Source organism: Lactuca virosa, chromosome 4 (genome assembly GCF_052849685.1).
Source record: "Lactuca virosa cultivar CGN04683 chromosome 4, Lactuca_virosa_CGN04683_v6, whole genome shotgun sequence".
NCBI lineage: Eukaryota > Viridiplantae > Streptophyta > Magnoliopsida > Asterales > Asteraceae > Lactuca > Lactuca virosa.
Genome location: NC_136429.1, coordinates 289,321,285 through 289,328,857, shown reverse-complemented (window position 1 = coordinate 289,328,857; position 7,573 = coordinate 289,321,285). Strand labels below are relative to the sequence as shown.

Sequence of the window (7,573 nt, the reverse complement as noted above, 5' to 3'; positions counted from 1 at the left end):
AGTTCCGAAACCGGAATTGCCTTAAGCGGTTCCGGTTGCGGTTCCTAATGTTTTGGAACCGCATTAAGCGGTTCCGATTCCGGTTCTTATTTTTTCGGAATCGCTACCCGCCGGGTACCCGTCGAAACCGATATATATATATATATATATATATATATATATATATATATATATATATATATATATATATATATATATATATATATATATATATATATATATATATATATAGGGAAGAGTTATTTAGAAAACAAAAAAACCCTAAAAATAATAAAAATGCATAAAAAAAATATTTAGAGATTACAAACCTTTTTTTTTTAATTTTTTAATAAAAAAATCGCAGGTTTTTTAATAAATTCGCTGAAAAAAAATAAAAAAAAAATTTTAAAAAAAAATTCAAAAATTTTTTTTTTTCAAAAAAATAATCAGAGAATTTATTTAAAAACATGCGATTTTTTCATAAAAAAATTCAAAAAAAAAGTTTTGTGATCTCTAAGTATTTTTTTTATGCATTTTTGTGATTTTTAGGGTTTTTGTTTTCCATAGAACCTAAACCTATATATATATATATATATATATATATATATATATATATATATATATATATATATATATACACACACGCCATTTACCCGCGCTAAGCGCCGGGCGACAAAGAGTTTCTTTCGGAAGATAGTTTTAATGTGATGATTAGTTTCCTTTAGACGTGGGCTATTCATTGCGGCTTTTTGGTAGACTATTTTGTGTCGAATAGTTCATTTCAACGGATAGTTTCTTGCTAGCTGTATAGTCATACAATACGACAGTAGTTGAGTCTACATTTGGAATTTCATTTAATAGTTCATACTTGATTTTACAATATATAAATAACAACAATCTACAATCATGTAGTTTTGTACATTTATAACATGTCCAATATATAAACTACACCTATGGAAAAACCGGAAAACATGATATGATAGCATCGGCCAAACGATTAAACCGTGTGTTATTGCTGATCCTAATCATCAAATCACCACGTAATAAACTGTATTCTTGATACCTCGGATACTCAGCATAAGTTGGTTCGATTTGGAAATCGTTTAAAGAGAACACACCACCCAATAGATTCCCTCCATAAATAAAACGCATCATTTGTTGTGGAACAACTGCTAACAATTTCTCTCTCTAACAGAAATGTAATAGTTTTATAAACAGAATACTTATGATAAATTATGAAAATGAAAATAAGATATAAATAATTTTTTAAACATACATTTTGATCAATGAGAACAATGAAGAGTTTGTTTGCTTTTGCGTCCCTCCAAATGAAACTCACACGAACGGGTGTCAAAATATACCACAAATGAAAGTTTAGTAGCAATGAAAATGCATCAACGTAAATGTGACCGTTCATGATTCTACAAAAAAAAAAAAAAAAATCTTTCAATTAGTATAGAAAAATTTTATGTACGAAAATATACTCGCCACTATCGACGATCAATAAGAAACTGCAACCATTGGGATCCATTTAAACCTCTCCACGCATATATGTGCATGAAAAAAAAATATTTCATTAATTCGGAGTAAATATTGTAAACATCAAAATGAATAGGGACCATGTATGTAATTTACATTAAAAATTTAAGATGACTAATAGAAGCTCCAATTCATTTCCTTTTAGCCTGTTCACTGAGACATGATAGACATGCCTTAGTGCTTTCTCAACATGCTTGGCTGTATAAATTGGTATCACCGGGTGTGGATTGAATTCCTGTAGAACAATTAGGGTAAAATAATGCTCTACTTATTCATGAGTGTGAGTGAAGAAAGGTAAATAATACACGTTTGACCGAATAAAATATAAAAGGGAAAAATACAGAAAGTTACCTTCACAATTTTATCGATTTAGCCACTTAGTGATTAAACCATTATACTTTTTAGACAAACTTCAAAAAAAAAAAACAAGTTTTCTTGATTACCAGGTTTTGGAAAAAAAGAAAAAATGCATCTCAATCTCTCAACACACATCACCTACTTTCACCATTATATCTATCTCGCCACATAAGTATTATTTTAATGATTATTGTGATAATAGTTGAGCGTTCAATGGCTAAATTGTCAAAAATACTGGTGGCTCTTTGTATTTTGAGTAAAAAATGAATTTTTTAAATTGTCAAAATGGTTTATAATCAAGTATAGGAAAAGTTATGTGGGTAAATTGATAAAACCTGTAGTTTTCCTTCCCTGGAATACGCTACATGGCGTTTTCATATTCAAATTCAATCCATAGATGTTTAGTTTATTTTGTTATTTAATAATAATAATTTAAAATGTAAAGAGACTCAAAAGGATGTACATAATATACCACGCCAGATTCTTGACACATTTGAGCCAATTCATTACAGAATCCACGAGCAACACTTTCTTTGACACTCGGAGAGAAGTTTATGCATGCCCACCGCCTAATAGTCATCCCATTAATCACTTTCTGCAAAACTTGTTGATATGAGAAAATGATGGATTGGAGGACATATAAACTTTACAAACTACATAGACGCTTATATCATATACTAAAATCCCTTTTAACTTTCACTCATTTTTTCCTTCCACTTCAACATCAACACTTAATAATACACTGGATGAGCAACCCTACCAGCAAGCATGGTTAATTCTGTACTCAAAGCCCAACAAACATGAATATCAGTAAATCTTACCATGACCTTAAAGAAATCCTGAACATAGCAAGTATATATATGAAACCAAACTAATGTTTGATATAAGTAATTAGGCTAAATAAAAGTTTACCTGCCAACAGGCTTCTAGTGTTCAGATCTTTGCTAAATGAACCGGAGATAGCCCATAATTGTGAAAGATTGAATTCATATGGATCTGTAACAATAGGCATCCATACGTTTATACTTACCTGCGTATAGAGGAAGGCGATGAAATGGTGTAGGTGAGAAAAGTTGATTTTTGAGAAATACGTTTGAAATTACAGAAATAGGTCTTACAAATACGCATTTACTGAAAAAAATTGCTTAGCAGAGAGACCTGTAGAGTAACAAAAAATTTAGAGAAACATAAAGATTGATTCTTGAATCATGAGTGGTGAGTGTCGACTGAACTGAGATACGGAAAACTGTGACTCCAATGTTTACCTCGCAAAGCAGTCGCACGCAGGTAGGTTGGAGACTTTGATCGTCATCGGCTTCCTCTTCCCGCATCTCCATCGGCGACGCGTCACCGCTCGTTATACCCGGTAACTTCCAGAACACCTGCACAAGAGTTACAATAGGAGGAGAGATTAACTGAATTTGGGGAAATTGTACAGAAATCTTGGAAGTCCTAAACCCAGAGAAGAAATGGAGGCGACCTTGCAAAGCAGTCGCACGCAGGTAGGTTGCAGACTTCGATCGTCATCAGCTTCCTCTTCCCGCATCTCCATCAGCGACGCGTCACCGCTCGTTATACCCGGTACTTCTAGAACACCTGCAAAAGAGTTACAATAGGAGAAGAGATTAACAGAATTTGAGGAGATTGTACAGAAATCTTGGAAGTCCTAAACCCACAAAAGAAATGGAGGCGACGTCTTTAGGAGGTTGTGGTCGTGTCGTGGCAGTGAGTAGTGGTTTGATGGTGGCTGTTGTCTGTAGAGGAGATTAGGGTAACATCCGAGATACGGTATTACCGTGTACTACGTATATGATGTCATTAAGCTTAATATTGTTGTACATGAGGTAATATGTATTGTACCTCTTAATTTTCAAGAAAATAGACAATATATTTAATAATATAGTATATCTATATATATATATATATATATATATATATATATATATATAGGGTTGAGATCGGTTGAGAACTCATATTTTCCCGAAAACCCGAAAACTAAAAGTGGAGCGTTGGATCAAAAGTAATTCATTAAGGACATGATCGTCATCTTATCAATCTCATTTAATGTTTAATTTTTTTGTGTTATTTAATATATTAATATAAATGTCTAAAAATTTACATTATAAATCAAATTTTTATATTTTTTTTAAATATAGTATTTTTCGTTTTTTTTAAATGCAGATTTTTTAATTTTTATAGAAAACATGATTTCTTGAAAAAAAAAAATAGAAAAATATATATTTTTTTAAAAAACTGCAATTTTTCTAAAGAAAACTGCATTTTTTTTCAAAAAAAAACTGCAATTTTTTTAAAAAACTGCATTTTTAAATAAAAAATGCAATTTTTTCAAAAAAAACTACAATTTTTTCAAAAAAAAATACAAGTTTTTTTTAAAGAAGGTTACATTTTTTTCAAAAAACTGTATTTAAAAAAATACTGCAATTTTTCAAAAAAAATTGCATTTAATTTAAAAAAAAATAAATTTTTAGGTGCATATAATTTTTTCAAATGCATATATGTATATTTCTTATACAATAATATTCGTAGCTGCATATCATTTTTATTAAGTAAATTTTTAGGTGTTTTGTGCAGCTTACTTCTTCTCATTAAGCACCCCACGAATTGATAATCATGCAACAAATTTGCTGTTATAAGTTACTATTAAAACTTTGAGTTATTATGTTTGAACTATAGGAGAGCACTTTTTGACGGCCTCTGACGAACTCTGGTTTAAATTCATATAGTCAAACGAGATTTTCGTAATTTTTGAATTAATATATGTTGTATACTATTGTATTTATCTTCTTATAGTGAGAAATGTTTTAAGATATTTAGAAACCAGGTACCAGGTATCGGAATCGGTTCCCGCCGGTTCTGGTTCCGATTCTAAAAATTGAAGAACCGGTGTGTGGGCGGTTCCGGTTCCGGTTTCAACATTTTAGGAATCGGCGGTTCCGTTTCCGGTTTCAGTTCCAAGGGATTTGGCCGGGTACCCGCTTTATATATATGGAAATTGACATAAAAGCCCTTAAGTTTTTCAAAGTGTTGGTTTTACCCTTGGACGAGTTTTGGGGGTAATAAAGTCGGATACTTTCGCTAAATGTTTCAAATATCTTTTTTAAGAGGTCGCACCCTTAGTAGCCGGTTACCCATGTGCTGATTTGGCACGGACGTTACGTCCGTTTACCTGCAACAGTGTACCCATCACCTTACCTCAAACGTTTGCACGTAAACGTACACTTTGTCTACACTTTCTCAGAATCCTTCAGAAAATCGACATCATTCATCGCAAATTTAGGGCTTTTTGAAGAAGATTAGGTTATTGGAGAAGAAGTTTAGGTTATTGGAGAGTCGATTTCACAGGGTATGTGTAATTTCTTTAAAGATTCGGTTATTACAGTTATTGTCCTTCAGAGGTTAACGAATAACGATAATGTGTGTTTTTCAGGTTGTTTTGATGGATTGGGATTCAGAAGACGAAGGCAACATAGACGCGTTTTTTGGTTTACGCGAGCCTTTCTCTGGTCTTAATGAGATGGATTTTGAGCTTCATGGCATCTACATGGATCATGAACCAGAAGAAGAGTTCATTACTCCACTGGACAAGTGTAAGGATGCATTTCTTAATGTGTTTCTAACTGTTGAAAATATTAGAAACTCTAGTTTGGCTGATGATGTAAGTGCACAAGTGTATCATGGTGATGACTTGCAAAATGATGAATACGAAGAAGAGCAAGAGCAGGTGAAAAACAAGTACATAATACATGATCCAAAAACAAGATGGGACAAAATGGAACCCAAACTTGGTGACATTTTTGAGAATGTTACCCAGATGAAGTTTTGTATCCAAAACTACGTTGTCCAAAATGGTATCAACTCTACTTTGAGAAGCGTGACAGTAGCAGAATACTTGTAAGATGTGGGAAAAGAAATGAGGATAATGCTTTTCCTTTTAGACTATATGCCTCATTATGTTGTGACATCCCCAAATTCACGATCATTTTAAAAAATTTATGTATGCTTATTTGAAAATCAAAATATTCATTTTAAAGAATAATATTTCAGAATTTGTTCACATAAAATATGATAAATATATTATCAAAGCAATTCCGAATAAATGTGTTTTGTTTATATAAAGACTTTCGGATGCCATCGTCAGTACAAAAACATAAGCATAAACAGACCTTACATTCATTTACACTAGTGATATACATCACCTTTAATCTCTCAGTGTAATGTAGCTTCGTATCGACACCTGTGATACAAATAAACTGAGTGGTTCAGGTTGGAAAACCTGGTGAGTACATAGGGATTTCAATCCCACAATGTTATATATATATATATATATATATATATATATATATATATATATATATATATATATATATATATATATATATGTTTTAGAACTCACAATATATATATAAAATTTCACCTTATATAAGCAATTTTACCCCACCCCGTCGATCCTCACAACAACACGATCTATACTCTCGGGTATAAAATTAACCTCTTTACCTAATCCATACTCCCGGATCAAGTATGTCTAATCCATGCTCTCGGATCAATAACTATGTCTATTCCATACTCTCAGACTAGGGACATTTGACTATGTCTAATCCATGCTCTCGGATTAATGACAAATAACTATGTCCTCTCCATACTCTCAGACTAAGGACAAATGACTATGCCTAATCCATACTCTTGGATCAATGACAAATCTTAAATTTTGACCCTTCGTGTATATCTCACCCACAAACATAAGGAGATACTACACTATATCCATCTCAATTAATTTAGGTTTGTTTTGTATCCTAAATCATCATATATTATCAGATATACTCTTACAATGTATTGCAGGTAATAACAAATATTTCACACACAAACATATATTTAATACTTTAATCAATACTTGTATTAAAATCATGTTCATGAAAGGGACTATGCACTCACTTGTTAAAGTGACGACTCGAAATTCAGACAACGTTTCGCTTCTAACAATCGTCTTTTCCTTCGACAAAACCTAGCATTACTATTGCTAAGTTTTAGTCTAATGTTTATTACGACTAATTAGCTCAAGGTCTACGAGTGTTATTGTTTTATAAGTGTTAAACAATACTTTTCAACTACTATGTACAGACAAGGGCCAGACATGAAACACCGGAGGGCAAGACTATTTTGGCATTATAGCACTTCTGAAATCTAACAACCCTATGCCGCCCTTCAAACCAGATTCCCCGTACCGCGAGTAGTTAACATATATTATAATAACACTTTGTATATTATATTTTATAATATGTATATTGTTTATAAGTTCATAATAACAATATTGAACTTAAACATAAGCTATACTTAAAGTAGGGTAATCATAATTCACTTACTAGGAGGTTTGGCTAAGAATCAGGCTCTGCGGGGGCAGAACTTACGAACCGAAAGCTCTTCTTCTCGGAGCCTTCTGGCTCTCCGGAACTTTCCTGTAGCACTTGGGAGTTACTAGGGATTGGGAGGGGTTTAGAGAAGTAATTGAAAGAGAAAGAATGGGAGAGGTGTGAAGAAAATGGAAGATTTGCACCTATATTTATAGGTTGGGAATTGGCTCAACTCGGCGAGTTCTGAGCCTCCAACTCGTCGTGTTGAGTGCCAAGTGTCACCATCTGGTGGAAAAGCGTGAGGAGGAAGCAATGGTCAGGATTGTGCA

At 32.6% G+C, this 7,573-nt stretch overlaps 1 long non-coding RNA gene across 5 annotated transcripts; it reads right to left on the bottom strand.

Moving 5' to 3' along the window:
- Positions 1-916: 916 nt before the first annotated feature.
- Positions 917-3,658, bottom strand: LOC145108375 (uncharacterized). 5 transcript variants are annotated; one of them, XR_013708222.1, is made up of 7 exons: positions 3,356-3,652; positions 3,141-3,257; positions 2,994-3,033; positions 2,788-2,905; positions 2,348-2,470; positions 1,256-1,400; positions 917-1,167 (listed from the first exon to the last, which is right to left on the bottom strand). It is a non-coding gene; the product is annotated as an uncharacterized LOC145108375 (long non-coding RNA). The 5 variants fall into 5 exon arrangements; XR_013708224.1 differs by lacking the exons at positions 917-1,167; positions 1,256-1,400 and adding an exon at positions 1,534-1,753 and having other exon boundaries at positions 3,356-3,471; positions 3,552-3,658; XR_013708221.1 differs by lacking the exons at positions 917-1,167; positions 1,256-1,400 and adding an exon at positions 1,534-1,753 and having other exon boundaries at positions 2,348-2,653.
- Positions 3,659-7,573: the final 3,915 nt, after the last annotated feature.